This window comes from Numida meleagris, unplaced genomic scaffold, assembly GCF_002078875.1.
Source record: "Numida meleagris isolate 19003 breed g44 Domestic line unplaced genomic scaffold, NumMel1.0 unplaced_Scaffold218, whole genome shotgun sequence".
NCBI classification, from domain to species: Eukaryota; Metazoa; Chordata; class Aves; order Galliformes; family Numididae; genus Numida; species Numida meleagris.
In genome coordinates, this window is record NW_018363981.1 from 392,210 (window position 1) to 410,054 (window position 17,845).

At 38.5% G+C, this 17,845-nt stretch overlaps 1 long non-coding RNA gene across 1 annotated transcript; it reads left to right on the forward strand.

The window, feature by feature from the left end:
* Window positions 1–8,310: 8,310 nt before the first annotated feature.
* On the forward strand, window positions 8,311–10,286 carry LOC110390839. Its single transcript, XR_002433903.1, has 2 exons — window positions 8,311–8,404; window positions 10,114–10,286. It is a non-coding gene; the product is annotated as an uncharacterized LOC110390839 (long non-coding RNA).
* The last annotated feature ends 7,559 nt before the right edge of the window (window positions 10,287–17,845 follow it).

Consider the following 17,845-nt stretch of genomic DNA (forward strand, 5'->3'; position numbering starts at 1 on the left):
TAAAAATATGGCATAGTATGCTGAGTTCTATTGGGAGAGCACATACGCAAATACTACCTGCACACAGTTTATTAGGCTTAAGGATGAAGATTTTTTTTCTTAAAAGGCTTTGGAAACAGATGTCATTTGGCTTGACAGCAACTTTACTATTCCACTGGCACCTAGCCCAAAATACACGCATTGTTTAGTTTTTCAATAGAATGAAGCCTGTTTTTAGTAAGAAGTTTTAGTTTAGCAACTGTACTCAGCATATTTCCATATCTTTGAAGCCTCTCTGAAGTGCCCTTTGCAAGACTGAGGCCTATGGATAGACATTATATGATACTGCTTATCATTTAGAGATTTCTTTCTTTTCAATAAGAACGATACTACAAATGACTAAAGAAGCACCTTGATCATAAAAAGTATAGAAATAGAAAAGTTATCAAGAAAAATGATTCATCTAGGAATGACTCATTATACAATTTTCCTCCACATATTAAGGATGCAAATATGCTGAACTAATTTTTAAAACGAACAAAAAGATTGCTTAGCCTTGCGAGTCTTAACATGAGGCATTGCAAATATTAAGGTCAAATCAGTTCAAGATCTGATCCTTCTTCTGTTTGGGGCATAAGATTGCTTCATCAATGTTAAATGTGTGCTAAAATGGGAAATGCAAAGTTGGTGACAATTTAACAAACAGTTGATTAGTCATAAAGACTCTGATCCAGATGAAATTTTCTTGCCTACAGGTTGAGACTTATCAAGCTCTTCATATTTTGTTTTTCCTAATGGAAGTCAGAAAGGAATTTCTTCATTTCTGTAGATAGGGATAACTTAGGTAGGAAGAAAACTAGTCATTTAATCCAACATCCTACTCAAAGCAAACTCTAACGAAAGCTGTATCAGCTTGCTCAAGATGTTGTCTAGATGACTGCTGAAAACTTCTAAGAGTGGCAGTTCCACAGCATCTCTGGGTAACTTGTTGTTTTTCTTAATCACTGTCACAGGGAAATTTTTATCCTTGTGTCGCATCAGTATTCCTTGCTGCAACTTATGTCTGTTGCCTCTGCTCCTGCTTCTGAGCATCTCTGAGTAGGTTCTGGCTCTATTCTTCTGAGAGGTAACATCTGCCTAGGTAACTGAAAACACACCAATTAGATACCTCTTCTGCAGTCTTTTCTTAAGACTGAACAAATCCGGATCTCTCAGTCTCTTCTCATATGCCATGCTTTACAGGCCCTGCCCATCTTGTTGAACTTACTCCAGTTTTTCAGGATCTTTCTTCCATGTGAGGTTTTTAAACTGGACAATGCATTCCAGTTGAGCCCTGGTACTGAATAAAGGGGAATAATCAGTTCCCATCACCTGGCGACTACACTCTTGTTGATGTGCATACTTAGCAATAACATATTGTTTATTTATGTAAAAATTGATGTCCATCTCAACACCTCAGTCCTTTTCTGCAAAGTTCCTTTCTAGTCAGTCAGTCTGTTCTTCAAAGCCAGTAATGGGGAAGGGAAAAACATCCTACAGCCATATAAATTACCCTGGTTTGTTGATATTTATTTTAACCTATTACATTAAAATTTTAACTGTCTTGAGCAATTCCTGGAAATGCTGTGTTTGCTGTGATCATTTTGTTTGCCAAAAATAAGCATTTGAATTCTTACATTCTCTATCAGCTGGTGAATTTTCCAACATAAAACTGTTATTGTGGTGGTTTTTTTTGTTTGTTTGTTTGTTTGTTTTTCCGGTCTATCAATATTAAGGTTTCAGCTGCAGTATTTGTAATACAGATATGTTTAAAGATTATTTAGTTTTTCTCTATTCATATTGGAAAGTAGTATATAGTAATAATTTAACAATGATTTTTAAATGAAAAGCTTGCAATTAACACCTCCAAAGAATTATGCATATTTAGTTACTGTGGGAGTAAGTTCCTAGCTGATGTAAATCAGCACTGAACTGTTGATTTGAGTGAAATACTGCATACTTACACAATCCAAGAATTGAGCTTTCTGCTTTTGATACACCCAATGTAATTCATAAGTAGCCAAGATAAACCAGTCACCTTACAGAACACAGTTGCTCAGCATGATCTACACTACAACAGAAAGAGTTATGACTATACTTTGCTTTTCTAATTAAAATATAATTTATTTGAATTACAGATTTATTTTTATTATTCTGATTCCAGATATACCAATGTGTATTTTAGAATTCTGTTGTCTTGTTTTTGAAAAAAATCATTTTGCATTTCTGTTTTTCCTAGATGAAACCCTGCATACATATGTAAACTGAAGGGTTATTTTTATGCTGAGAAATAATTGTATTTTGCTATCAATTATGTGCCTAATTTTAATCAATTCTAAGTTGCTTAGTATAAGGCTACTGTAAATATCTTTCAGACCATTTCCAAGTGAGCATATTAGACATTCTCTCCAGTATAGTAAAGGAAAAAGAATAGTAGAATTTTGGTGAATTTGAATCTGAACTTTGAACAGTACTGTAAGTAAAGGTTCTGAAAGGACAGAAGAAAATCCAAGCTGGCAGTTCTGTTAAATTGCCCAATTAACTTTAGTTAAAAAGGAAAATACTTTGCATTGTTTTTGACAAAAGTGGAAATGTATAATACGTGGACGATTGTGGAGGATAAGACAAATCACCCACGGCACATTACAGGTTGTGCCTAAAGGAACATAGAATCTGTTGAAACTTATTTTTGTAATCTTACTTTCTATGTAAGGTATCAAGAAACATGTTACTTCCAACAGCATCTCTAATGCCTGCTTCAGGGGCACTATTAATGCAAAAATACTGAAGATGCATTTTGAACTGCAAAGAAGTTGTTTGGCTATCTCTCTTCTAGGACTCTTTTTGGATATTCCTATGTTATCTGCATCTGTAACATAAAAATTAACATTATGGTTTGTGGAATATATTTTGTGAACAGTTTATTGTAACATTTCAAAAGAAAGAAACTGATTTAGCCTGACACCATAATTCAGGATAAGAGAAGGGGGGCTTATGAATATCTCCACTTTGGATATCTAACCTCAGCTTTCTTAAATAGGACGATTTGTTTAGAAAAAGGTAATTGACATTCTTCTGTTAACAAAGTTCCCCTTGTAAATGTTCCAAGGTAAATACAAGGATGTTAAGATAGTACAGGTCTTACTAGTCATGTTTAAAGATCCTGATCCAAATCATCAGTGTGAGGATAAACTGTTGGTTGTGGTTTTTTTTGTTTTGTTGGTTGATATTTATTTATTTAGTCATGAAAATAAAACTCCCAAGAACAGAGGGAAAAAAAGAGCTATGCAAAATAGATGCAAACAAGTTGACAATTAGGAAGATAAAATCAAATCTTTAGTATCTGAAATGCGTAAAATAAAGTTTTAAAAAAAGCTTTCCTGGTGAGTTTAGATACCCGACTAAGATGTGCCCAAATACGCAGCTGAACACATGGAATTATCAAGACAAGGTCAAAAGAGAAGAGAGTTTCCATTAATGAGAAGAAAGGAAAATAATGCTAAAATTTTAATGAGGATTTCTTATGATACTCCAATGGATTTCTGGAAAAAGTCAAGAAAGAATAATGTGTGTAGTAGTAGTGGTAGAAAGTAGACAGCTAGGACGTCAAGATCACATAGCACAGCATGCTGATGTTTGCAAGGAAAAATCTGAGGCTTACATTGAGATGAATATAATATAACTAAATAGGATGATTTCATAATAAGCTTTGAGTCTCCTCCTATGAGTTATTATTTTGTATTATTTGAATGTATGACATCTAATATTCCAAAATATTCTCTTTTTGGGAAAAGAAAATTACAGAGTTTACAGTATTCTTATCTGTACAATAGCTTAATACAAAATTATACTTAAATGTCTAAAAAATAAGGATTCAGTTTTGAATGTTTTTAAAACATGTATACTGTACCGTAAATAAATGACTGCCAGGTCCACAGGTAGATTTGAGAAAATGTGGACCTCACTAGGTAGATTTGAGCAAATATGGAACTCACTAGCTATAATGAGAATATAATATCATACAAACTTTTCTTGCTACTTAGCTATAAGCAGAATTTTGATGCTTGAATAGATGCCAGTTCTGTTGCATATTTACTGGTATTTCCCAACCTAGCTAATGGAAGGCTTGTCCTGGTATGTCTATCTAATCTGAATTATACATCTGAGTTACAGAAAAAGATTACAACTTTGCCTGTAACTTGAACCGTGACTCACTGGTATTTGCACACACTGAACATAATGGCAGGCATCTTCTTCTTCACTCAAATGCCTTTTAAGAAGTGAAGAGAAAGTTGTGTCCTGCCAGGTATCTAATGTGTCGGATGATTTTGGTATTTGTTGTTGTTTTATTCAGAAGAGCAGAGGAAAGAACAACTAAGCTCAAACTGGTTCTATCTTTTTTTCCTTTTTTATTCTTTTTAAAATCTAATTGTGAAATGCTGTGTAAATATTAATTACTACTGAGAGACTTCTATGAAATTCCATCATTCCTTATTTGCATGTGTATTAAGTTTTTATTAACTCTGTTATTGGTTTGGGAATATGGCAGAGGAAATAGCAACCAAATGTATTTAAGATATCATACTGGCTTCTAAATGATGTTGCAGCTTGGCTATGATTATTTTTCCACTACAACCTAGAAGGCCTCAATAAGATACTTATAACTAACTCAAGGATTCGTTGTTTGAAAATCTCACACATAGCTTCTAACGAGTAAATGTGTTTTCTTGTTTCAGCTACTAAAGATTGAGTGCTCCAAAGTGCCTGCTACTGTAACTCATGGATCTGAAACCTTGCCAGAGAGAAAAAGCGTATGTAGTCCAGTGCTTTACAAGTAATGTATATGCTTATTGCTGCAGTACTATCAAGCAATCTGTTGAAATAAGCTTCATTAAAATATAATTCTGATAACCATTCTGGATTCTTTGTCAGGCTAGTGTCTGAAGTTGATTTTAGGAAATTTTACAGGATTTCTTTACATTTGTTTTGCTTTGTGTAATACACTCAAAAATAATATTTTTAGGAGAGGCTGGTCTGAAATAACAAGAAAGCATCTTTTTCCTAACTGTCCATCTAAACATGAGTCAACAGTAAGCCTCAGTAAATGAACTGTCAATAGACTATGATTTACTGAAAGTAATCATCCAGCCTAATCTCTGTAGTAAACCAACGATCCTCAGTGTTCCTTTTCTGTGCAGAAACTAAATATGGCAGAGAGAGAACAAAGAAATCTTACCCCTTCACTCTGTGACTTGATGGGCTGTGTATCACTTAATGCACCAAAGAACTACGCCAATGACCTTCATGATGCCAAGCATTGTCCCTAATGCCTTATGTAAATCGTCTTAGTGCCAAGTAAAGCAGCACTTGATTCCAAAATGCCCCTTGGCTGGATTTTGATTTAAAAATGCTATCAAAAGGAAGAGGAGGAGGAAGATTACATTAAGGTTAGAAATACTTTATACACAACTATATGAAGGCTTCCTATTGCAAACAGCAATAAAATAGTCTCTCGGTGTTTAAAAAATAGTCTAGCTTTTGTTTGTGGGGACTCGTATTGTCTCTCAATGCAAGATACTTAAAAAAAAGGAACATACTGCCTTACAGTTCATTTACTCAAAAGGGTATGACTACTTCATACTTTGCTGCCTACTTTGCTTTCTGAAATCCTGAAAAGATTATCTATTGCAGTGCTAATCTAAAGATTTAAAAAACAAAAACAAAAACAAACACCACCTGAGAATGGGAAGGAAAAACTGGCTACAACAGAAATGGAGACAGCTCAGGTATTCAACGAGATCTTTGCTTCAGTCTTCACTGAAAGCCAGGCTTCTTGTGTCTCTCACATCCCTGAACCTACATCCCTGAACTTCTAAGTGGGCTCTGGGGGAGCAAAATCCCTCTCACTATTAGAATAAGTCCACAAATGTATCATGATACCACAGATGTAAAAGTCTCTGAGGCCAGAAAAATGCATCCCAGGGTTCTGAAAGAACTGGCTGATGTGGTTGCCAAGCCACTCTCCATAATATTTGAAAAGATGTGGCTTTTGGGTGAAATACTGATGAAGGGAGAAAGGGAATAATCACTCTCATTTAATAGAAATGGAGAAAGGAAGACCCAGGGAACTACAGACCAGTGAGCCTTACCTTGTTTCTGGGAAGATCATAGGGCAGATCTTCCTGGAAGACACATTAAGACATGTGAGATGAGAAGGTGATCTGATAATGCCAGCATGGCTTCATCAAGGGCAGTTCATGCCTGACCAATCCAGTGGCCTATGACAGAATGCATGAGAGCATTCATCAGCAAAGGGAAGGAAACTGATGTCATTTACCTGGACTTGTGCAAGGACTTTGACGTGGTCCCACATCATATCCTTATCTCTATGTTGGAGAAATATGGGTTTGAAGAGTGGAATATTTGGTGGATAAGGATATTGGATATATATGAATTGAAGTCACTATTGTCTACAAACAACAGTGTTACAACCCAAACTGTAAGAAATTCTGCTATTTATTCTGAGACGTAGAGCCACTGGCTGCTCCAAAAATAATGTCTCCTATTATATTCTGTTGGTCCACGATGTAAGAAGTGGATGTTGGTGAGATGGCAGTAGTGGTTGAACATTCACACCAATATTCCATTAAATTTTGTTGTCATGTGACAGATGACAGCAGAGGGCCAGCCTGATAAAAAGGCATTTGACATGAAAGTGTCATGTTTTTGTTCTTGTATGAAACAAAAGTGTGTAATTGAATTTCTACATGTGGAGAAAAAATGCACCCATGGACACTTGCTGGACTTTTATGGAGACCAAACAATGAGGCAGTGAATAATGCATTTCAGCAGTTTTGATAGCAACCATAGTTCAGCTCTTCTGGTGCAGATTTTGAGAAACGCGGCATACAGACTCTTGTTCATTGTTGGTGAAAATGCACAGCTAATGGTGGTGACTATGTTGAAAAACATTGTTTTGTAGCTGAGAATTTTCTCTATCAAATATTGTTACTGTACTCTCTGTATCTGCTGTAGTTGCCATGGAAGTAAATAGAAAGCATTACTTTCAGAGCAACCTATGTATTTAGTGGATACGGGAAGTGCCAAAAATAAAATCTCTCTTCATGTTGTCATAGATATGTAATGAACCAGTTGTAATGAACTACATTTTTATTACAATAATGCAATATCAAAAATTCCAAATCGAGAGGCCAGTATAAATTATAGACAAGCATACATCCATGTCATACATTTATACATTCAATCTCCTGAACTGCAAGCCAAGAAGGCATGTAAATGTCTTGTTCACTGCTGTGATACAGAGCAGAAAGAAGACTTCAGAGACAACATGCATGATGTAGAACTTGGTTCCCTGCTGACTTTCTGTAAAGCAACTCATCTAGAAAAGGAGCAAAAAATGTCTCATATATGTATAACAAAGAACACACAGCAGGAATTGCCTGTTCTTTCATAATTGTGTTACTGGCAAATAAAGTTTGTAAGAGTTTGTGAGTGACAATATGCATAACTCTTAGTCATGGACAGTAGCTTCTTTACCTGTAAAAATCTACACTGCTGTAGAAAACATTCCAGTCTTTGCTGACATAGGAAAGCTGGTTGCTCTCTTTATTTGTCAGACGACGTCAGATGAAGACAAGGAGAAAGAATACTTCATGAACTCAACACCAAAACATAATAACATTTGCACATAAACATTTAATTGTCCACATAGGCAGGTTTAGAGGACACCTCATGATTTTCCATAGTACATCTTTTTTTCTGTTAAGTATAGCCATCTTTCATTGACTTTCAGTCTTAAAAAACAGGTCAACTTTTAAAGGATTTGTTACTTTACTGCAGCCATTTAGACATCTAATTACTTGGCTGAATTTTCATAGCTGTCAATTAGGCAAAAATCCCCAGCAGTTTACAGTACTTTCAATATGAGTTACAGGCTGTAGAATCCATCTAAGAACTTTCATTATATTTCTAGCCTGTACTTGGACTTCTGAAAGTCTCTCTGTAGAATATTTTGTTTTTAATTCTGTCCTTCTCATCTGTGTCGAGAACCAAAAGGCCCCTGGCTGAAGAATGATCCTGGGATGGAACAAAGTATTCTGACAGTTTTAAAGGAAGTGTTTTGTAGAGACAGCTGACCTTGGTAGTTCATAGTTTATAGTTTCTTATTACAAAATATCAAGAAAATTGGTAGGATCCTTAAAAAAATCTTAAGAGAAAAAAATCCTAAAATGAAATGTGCATTACATTAGTAAGAAAAACAAACATTTATAAAGGATTAACTTTGAAAAGAAGGCTAATCCCAGACAAGGAGGCTAAACCCAATGCCTACATCATAGTTTTCTAGTTGACTTTTCAGATGGCTACGGTAAGATATTACAGTAGAGAAAGTAATATTTTTTAAAAAGTGTGCTTGAAAAGTGTATCTCCTGTAAAGTGGCTGGTGTGCTACTCTTAGTTGTATTTGACACACTGTTTCAGGGTATGTTTGGATGTGAGAGACAGGATGTCTCAGGAACAGAGGCAAGCAAACTATGCACTCAGAGCAGCACAGTGTGTTATGAGTTTTATTCAACATACGCACGGTCATGCACACACATGCATCCATTTTAGATAATCCCAGTAAGCAGCAAGCAGAAACTCCCTAAGCAAACTCACTATTACTTACCAACCCTTGAGAGATGGCAAACCACCAAAAAGGAGAGAGAAAGAACATGCCGGCAGTGGATGTGATAGGTAGTGCCAGCAGGGCATCCCCTGCTTCAACGTGCACTTTTCCTCTCCCACTGCAGCCTCTCTACTGCTTTTATTATCTCCAGTGTCTGCAGGGATTTCTGCACTTGCTCGCTGTACCCGTGCGGCCAATGAGTGATACAGAGCCCAAGTGGAACACCTGCTTGCAAAACAAGTCTTTGCAAAAACAAAATAAACTACCAAGGTCAGCTGTCTCTACAAAACACTTCCTTTAAAACTGTCAGAATACTTTGTTCCATCCCAGGATCATTCTTCAGCCAGGGGCCTTTTGGTCCCCAACAGACACACTTATAATTAGATCTTGCATTTCTTTTTCACAAAAATAATTAAGTTATGATGTACAAGCATACTGCAGTAACCACTTCTCTTCAACTAAAATACAACAATAAAGAAATCTTTGGCAATATTCCCAGTTAAATACTACAGAAATGCTCCTTTCTAATGTATTTTGGTTTCCATAAAAGTGTAGTAGACAGACGTGTGCTACTTTTGGAGAAGTAATTGCTTTTCCATTAATTCTTGTAACTCACTAGAGGTTACAGCAGAAGATGGCTTTCAATTTGAAGCTTCCATTTTTTTTCTGCATGAACTGCCACATACATGGCAATTCTTTTGCAGAGGAAACTTACTCTTCTAGGAATTGCACAATACATATGTGAGCTGCAGGGAAACCAATATGAAAACAGTAAGAAACCAAACAATCCTTAAATTAGTTAGGAAGCAATGCATTTTTAACCACTTACTGAAACTCCAGAATTAGGACTTTGACAATCACTTTTTTTTTTTTAATAAGAGAAGATAAAGTAGATAGCAAAATAAATAATGCTGAGAGCAAAATAAGCTGCGTTCATTCTTTTGCAACAAAAGAAAACATGCCAGTGCCTATGTTTGGCAGCATAGATGAGGCAGTCATGTTAACAGTTACATAGATGCCCACATACAAGGAAAAGGAGACCAGAATTTGCAGATATACTGTACTGTATCACAAGTTTGTTATTTCCAAAACCTTCATCAATACCAGCATTGATAAAGAACCTAAACCTTGTTGAACAAAGATTTTGATTTTTCCTTTAGATTTTTTTTCTTATCCTGAAGAGGTAGAAAGTCAGGAGAAACAGATGCAGTAAAAAATGACTTGAGAATTGAGATAATAAATCCTGTGTCTGCATACTTATTTATGACTTATTTATAATATATGACTTTATACATAATATAAAATAATTATTTATAATGTATAATATTTAATTAATATATAATAATTATATATTACATATATAATAGTCATGGTTTTCTGATTTTTGTTATTGGTATTCCGCATCATAGCATCATGTAATGTGCTGGGAGTTCAAGAGTTAATGCTCCAGTTCTGTGGATCATGGACAGTTCCGGGTACCCGGTTCTCAGAAGAGTAGGAGAACTACATATCCCAGAGGACTTTTCATTTCTGTTTGGGAAATGTTTCTGTATGTGGGAAACATAAAATTGTTCACAGATCATGAGACATCCCCCTTTTTTTTTCTGCTTGTCTTGACTGCGTGTGCGCTCCCTAGCTGTCTTGCCTTCAGCATTAGAGTAAGGCCTTTGGTTTTTGGACACTCTCTCTCTCTCTCATTTTATTTATTTACTTATTTATTAGCCTCAACTCTAATTATATTGTATTACATTGTGTTACCTTGCATTCCTATATCTTCTTTAGTATATTAGTTTTCCTCCTCAGATCGTTGCCACTGTTTTGTTTTTAGGCCCATCTCTATATTCTTTCCCCTTTTCCCATTTCCTCTTTCCTGGGTTGTGGGTCCACAGGTCCCCCTGCCCCATTAGTTATGGAACCAGGCCAAACCAGTCCGAAAAACATTGACAATAATAAATATAATACAATAATAATAGAATAGAATATATGACATAATATCACTTTCATAAGTCATCTTATCTTGTAGACATAGGATCAGGAAAGCCAAGGCACAGGCAGAGCTGAATTTGGCAAGGGATCTGAAAAAAAAACAAGAAGGGATTCTACAGGAACATAGGCAGCAGGTGACAGACCAAGGAGAGCGTTCCCCCTCGGATAAATGAGGATGGAGAAGTGGCTTCCTCAGACATTGAAAAAGCTGAGGTACTCAATAAGTGCTTTGCCTCGGTCTTCACTGGTGGTCAGGCTCCCCATGTCTGCCAGGACCCTGAACCTTGAGGTGTGGGTGAGAGGAGCAGATTCTGTCCCACTGTAACCATGGAACAAGTCCAAGACCTCCTCATGAAACTGAATGTATGTAAGTCCATGGGGCCAGAGAGTATGCATCCAGGGGTTCTGAGAGAGATGGCCGATGCGGTTGCTGAGCCACTCTCCATCATATTTGAAAAATCATAGCTGTCGGATGAAATCCCCAGTGAAGTGAAAAAGGAAAATATTACTCCAATTTTTAAGAAAGGGAGAAAGGATGACCCAGGGAGCTACAGGCCGGTGAGTGTAACCTCTGTGCCTGGGAAGATCATGGAGCAGGCACATACGAGACAAAGAGGTGATCCAAGACAGCCAGCATGGCTTCACCAAGGGTAGATCCTGCCTGACCACTCTGGTGGCCTTCTGCGATGGAGTGACGGCATTGGTGGATGGGAGAAAGGCGACAGATGTCATCTACCTGGATTTGTGCAAAGCCTTTGGCATGGTCCCTCACCACATCCTTCTCTCCAAATTGGAGAGGTATGGATTTGAAGGATGGACTGTTTGATGGATTAAGAACTTGGTTGGCTGGTAGCAACCAAAGGGTTGTTGTTAATGGTTCTATGTCAGGGTGGAGGCCAGTCACGAGTGGTGTCCCCCAAGGGTCATTCTTGGGACTGGTGCTCTTCAACATCTTTATCAATGACATAGACAGTGGCATTGAGTGCACCCTCAGCAAGTTTGCAGACAGCACCAAACTGAGTGGTGCAGTCAATACATTGGAGGGAATGGAAGCCATCCAGAGGGACCTGGACAGGCTGGACAAGTGGTCCCATGTGAACCTAAGGAGGTTCAACAAGGCCAAATGCAAGGTGCTGCACTTGGGCCAGGGCAACCCCAGGTATTTATACAAACTCATGGAAGAATTCCTTGAGAGCAGCCCTGCGGAAAGGGACTTGGGGGTCCTGGTGAACAAGAAGCTGGACATGAGCCAGCAGGGTGCACTGGCAGCCTGGAAGGCCAACTATGTTCTGGGCTACATTAAAAGAGAGGCCAGCAGGGTGAGGGAGCTGATTGTTCCCTTCTACTCAGCTCTTGTGAGGCCCCATCTGGAGTACTGCGTCCAGGCCTGGGGCCCACAGTACAAAACAGACACAGAGCTCTTCGAACAAGTGCAAAGGAGGGCCACCGAGAAGATCAGAGGGCTGGAGCACCTCTCCTATGAAGAAAGGTTGAGGGAACTGGGCTTGTTTAGCTTGGAGAAGAGAAGGCTCCAGGGAGACCTCATTGTGGCCTTCCAATACTTGAAGGGAGTGCATAAACAGGAGAGGGAATGATTGTTTATGAGCGGACAGCAATAGGACAAGGGGGAATGGTTTTAAACTAAGACAGGGGAGATTTAGGTTAGATATTAGGAAGAAGTTCTTCCACTCAGAAGGTGGTGACGCATTGGAACTGGTTGCACAGAGAGATTATGGATGCCCTGTCCCTGGAGGCATTCAAGGCCAGGCTGGACATGGGTCTGGGCTGCCTGGTCTAGTGGCTGGCAACCCTGCCCATGGCAGGGGGGTTGAAACTAGATGATCTTTGAGGTCCTTTTCAATTCAGGCCATTCTATGATGCCTCATAAATTTTAGTGTATACATGTTAAAGGATATTTCAGGTTAGGAAGAGCGGTGGTAGCAGGAGAGAAAGCCAAGTTCCTTAGAAAATCCATTAGACAGGAGCTCCTTAAAAATTAGTTGCAGGGGAGCTGGACTAGATGGCCTTCAGAAGTCCCTTCTGACTCTAAGGATCCTATGAAATCCATTGAACACTGGAAGAAAAGTTTCTATGTGAGCCTGTAAATGGCACAGGCCTAATTCAGTAGGTGACTAAGCAATTTTTAAGTCACTGAATCACAGAATGCTTATGGTTGGAAGAAATCTCTGGTGGTCACCTGGTTATGCCCTTCTGCTCAAGCAGGATAATGTGGAGTGATTTTCCCAGGACCACACTCCAGAGGGCTTTTGAATATCTCTGAGGGGAGAGACTCCACAACCTCTCTGTGTAGTCTGTGCCAGTGTTTTGTCACTTTCAATATGAAAAACTAAGATCAACTGCACAACACCAATGAGTGTCAGTACAAGGTCCTCAGAAGGGCAATGGGCAGGAGTAAAACAACCATCATGCTGGGACTAAGACACAATATACCAAAACTAGAAGTTCTTCTGAATTACTGTATTTTGATCTTTTTGTGTAATATTTATTGTGTAAGACTAAGCCCTGTTAAACACAGGACTTAGTCTTACACAGAGAAGAGCAGTAGATGTATCATGTACATCAAAAATTAAGAAAAAATGTTAAAAATGGAAGAACTTAGTGTTAAAAGCACACCAAAGCACAGAAGTATAAAAGACAGCTAAGTTATTTTATGTGGAAGTTCTATTTTGATACAAAAGCACAATTCAAGTCTAGTCAACATATCAATCCCATTTTACAAATGTTTTCTTTATTTCCTTTAATCCACAAAAAATTCTAAGTCTCAGGTTTTACTACCATTCAAAGGAGAGAGCTAGATCTTGACAGTTCGATATAGATTACATTAGAGAAGAGATGAAGTAGTTAAGATAACACAAGAATCAGCCCAAATCATCTGCAAATGCAGATGGAGATTTTATGATAATTAAATGCATACAGTTACTTTCATTTTTTCTTCAGTTTCATGCATATCTGCACTTATGTCTTTGCCTGGGGCCAAAGTAGGCAGGGCAAAAATGCCTTAATTAACATAACATTGACATTTTGAGTAGGAATAGAAGACGACTAAAGAAGCATTTTTTTCAAGTATTTTTTCTCATGGAATTTCCAGTATAGAAATTTTTAAGTAATAGAGAGTCTAGCTAACTTAGAAATATAATCTGAACAATCATTCAGGCTTTTTGAAGGCAGAATTTAACCTCTTCCCTTTTTTTTTTTGCTTTTATTATCTGTCTAACAGATGAATGACAAACAGGAAAAATAGAAGGGGGAAGAAAAGAAAAAAGGGAAGGGATGGAAATTGGATATCCCTACACATGTACTTATTCTCTTTTGCTTCTGGTCACATCTTTTTGGCAAAGGAAAGGAGACTGAACTTCCTTAGCTTCTCACTATATGGCATACTTTCCAGATTCTAGGTTCATTCTTGCAATGTCTGAAATATTTCTTTTTTCTGCATATGAAGGAAACTTTCTTAGAGCATTATGCAGCGGTGGTGCTGTCTTCTGTTCCCTCAGCTGTTAAGCATAAGGCTTCTTTTTCAATTATTTAACCATAAAATAGTTGCTTCAGGGAGATGTATAAGTGAGTTTACTGGGTTTGCAGCATAAGTCTGGGCTTGTATCAGTGATACAGTCAATGATTATTGCTCGCATTTTTGTTTGTTAACAGCCTGATTGGCTGTGACATTGCAGTGGTTCCAAATGGACTGTTTAATACTGTAGCTGTGTAAAACAAAGAAAAATGTATTTGTCATAAAAAATTAAAAACTCCAGTCTGATTTTAACATATGTTAAACTTTTCCTTGGAGACAGTCTGTGCTACCTTTCTTTTGACAGCCTTTTTCGTATGTCCTCCCACTGGTAAGAGATTGGGCTTGTAGTGGGAAAAAGAAACAAACAAACCTGTAATACACAGTGAAACCGAAGTACATCCAAAATCAGTATGAATGTGATTTTGCTTGAATGTCCCTGTGTGAAACGCTCAAACTCAATGATTTTCAGTTAGGCAAAGATCTTCGTGAAGCAGCACAGTTTATTCATTATTGCAATAACGGACGCATGCCCCCTTGTGGCAGGGGGGAAATTGCGTGCTGAATCAGTGAAATCTGCACCGTTATATACCCTTGTTCTGACACAGGTAATATCTCTCCTGGTGCTAATTGGCTGAGCATCTCAGGCTCACACTCTCTGATGCTGTTGCTGCTACTCATTTCCATATAAGGTCTGTTACCAATCTGTTGTTTTAAGTATGTTTTGTACTTTTCTGTAGAGATAGGAGGGCAACGTTTCCAAAAGTTATCACGTGTGTTCTGTCCTGTGCTAGGCTCTCCCCACCCTGCATATCTACCTTATGCCAGTCTCTATTCTACCCAGGTCAGAACTCCCCAGTCTCTGGTTTACTCTTACTCTGCATATTTCCTGTGAAAAACAAAATATTTGTCATATTTGCCCTATCTTGTGTTAGTCTCCATCTCAGCAGTTTTTTGAGAAAAAACAACTTTTGTAACTATTTTGTAAGAAGGTTATAAGCTCACTAAGGGCCTACACCTTGGTACAGGAGATGCTGGAAACTTCTACTGCAAAAACACAATCTCTCACATTTCTTTAACAGGAGTCTTTGTTGATAATTCATACCCTGAATAATTTGTTATTTTGGGGCTAAATCCATAAATGGTGATTTACGTACAGTTACAACCAAGGCCTTCATTCTATCTCATATATTAGACACAACTGCTATTAAACATCACAGCGGCACAATATGAAAGCAGCACCATGAGGCCCAGAACTTTAATAGCCGAACACAATGAGCAAGGAGACCTGAAGGAGGGGGGAAAGACAATACAGTAGATAATTTATACCCAACATATATAGTTTGGTACTTAATCTTGTCTTGTTGGTCCCTAGCCATGAACTGTTCCTGATATTCCCTGAGAACCTACAGCCCTTCTCCTACAACATGGGAGGCCACTGCTCAAATCTTACCACCATGCTTCATGTAGAGGAAGAACAAAATTTTTCAACATCTCTGATAAAGGCTACAATTGTACAGCAATTACTTTCTGGCAGTTCTTAACTGCTCTTCCATGAAGCCTGTTTTAGGCATGTGTGCTCTGAGGTGCATCTGATAAATGAGGTAAATGAGAGAATAGTTGATCTGAAAAAACATATGTTGGTATAATAACTCAGTGGTTTTTAGAGCGTCACGTGGCAGAAATGAGGAGGATGACAGGATTGGGATTTGGTTCTGAGAATCAGAGCAGGACAGCATTTGTGTAGCAGTACAAGTACCTGCAAATTATGTTCTAGTCTCTCAAATGAAATTCCTTGCCTGGATAGGCAATTTACAATATTTAAGTCATGTCACTCAAATTTTTTCACAAACGTCAATAGTGAAACTCATCTAAACTGTAGCATATGGACTGTGCTTCCAGTTTCACCCAAAGTGACACTTTTCCGAAAGCACAAGAGCTCTCCATAGCTCAGTATAGGAAATCAAGCAGGGGAGACAGGAAACTGGGGTGGCTGAACAAGGACCTACTGAAGGAAATGTACAGACAGTGGAAGCAGGGTTGTGTGGCCAGGGAAGAATACAGGGATGCTGTCTGGACACACAGAGATTGGATCAGGAAGGCCAAGGCACAGCTGGAACTGAACTTAGCAAGAGATGTGAAAAATAACAAGAAAGGATTCTAAAGGTACACTGGTCAGAAGAGGCAGGCCAAGGACAGTATATCTCCACTGATTAAGGAGGAGTGAGAACTGGCAATAACAGATGTGGAGAAGGCTGAGGTTCTCAAGAAGTTCTCTGCCTCTATCTTTGCTGGCAATCAGGCTTCCCATGAATCTTAACCATTAGGTGGGAGTTGAAAGCACAACTGTATCATGGGATGCATCAAAAGAAGAGTGGCCAGCAGTGACGGGGGTGATTATCCCTCTCTACTCTGTCCCAGAGAAGTTCCATCTGGAGTAATGCAGCCAGGTCTGGAGCCCCCAGCACAAGAAAGGCATAAAACTATTGGAGGCCACAAAGATGACCAGAGGGCCTCTCCTATGAAGAAAGGTTGAGGGAACTGGGCTTGTTTAGCTTGGAGAAGAGAAGGCTCCAGGGAGACCTCATTGTGGCCTTCCAATACTTGAAGGGAGCACACAAACAGGAGAGGGAACGATTGTTTATGAGAGTGGACAGCAATAGGACAAGGGGGAATGGTTTTAAACTAAGACAGGGGAGATTTAGGTTAGATATTAGGAAGAAGTTCTTCCACTCAGAAGGTGGTGATGCATTGGAACTGGTTGCGCAGAGAGATGATGGATGCCCTGCCAAGGCCAGGCTGGACATGGGTCTGGGCTGCCTGGTCTAGTGGCTGGCAACCCTGCCCATGGCAGGGGGGTTGAAACTAGATGATCTTTGAGGTCCTTTTCAATTCAGGCCATTCTATGATGACCAAAAAATATCCTAACGTTAGAGTCTTGTGGTTATGTGAATCATGGTGGAACTAGATGATCTTTAAGATCCATTCTAACCCAAGCCACTCTATGATTTTCTCTGAATCCATTCGGACTGTTTGTGGCACAAGTACATACAGTGCTTTAAGTTAGGAGCAAACCATTTGAACTATAAACACCTTTATCTTTTTCATACAGATGCTAAGAATGGTCATTTTTTAAGATGTTCTCAGTTTGTTGAAAGAATTTTCCAAAAAAACTTTGTTTCAATATTTTACATGTTTATACATAAATGAATGTTATTGAATTTATTTTGCATATAAAACAACTTCATTTTCTGAATATTGCCCTATGTAGCACAATGGAAAGCACAACAATGACAGCAAAGCAGCAAGATCCCAGGCTGCAGCAAGTGAGGATTCGCTCAAACGCAAGAGCCATGGGCACAGAAATAAGGGAAAGAAGCTGCTCACCTTCAGAAGGCCTGAGGTATGCAGGAATCTCCAGAGATATATCCTGGCCTCCACTGCCAACCCTTAAAAGAGGTCTAGGAAGGGGTGGCTCCTGGCTCCATCCCTTCTGATCGCTCAGATGCACTGCATGCACCTGAGCTCCCCTGGGTTGGCCCTGCTTTCCTACCAGGTGCTCAATCACAATTTCAAGCCATGACTTAGCATTTCCACCCTAACTTCTACATTTTCATAATAAGTGA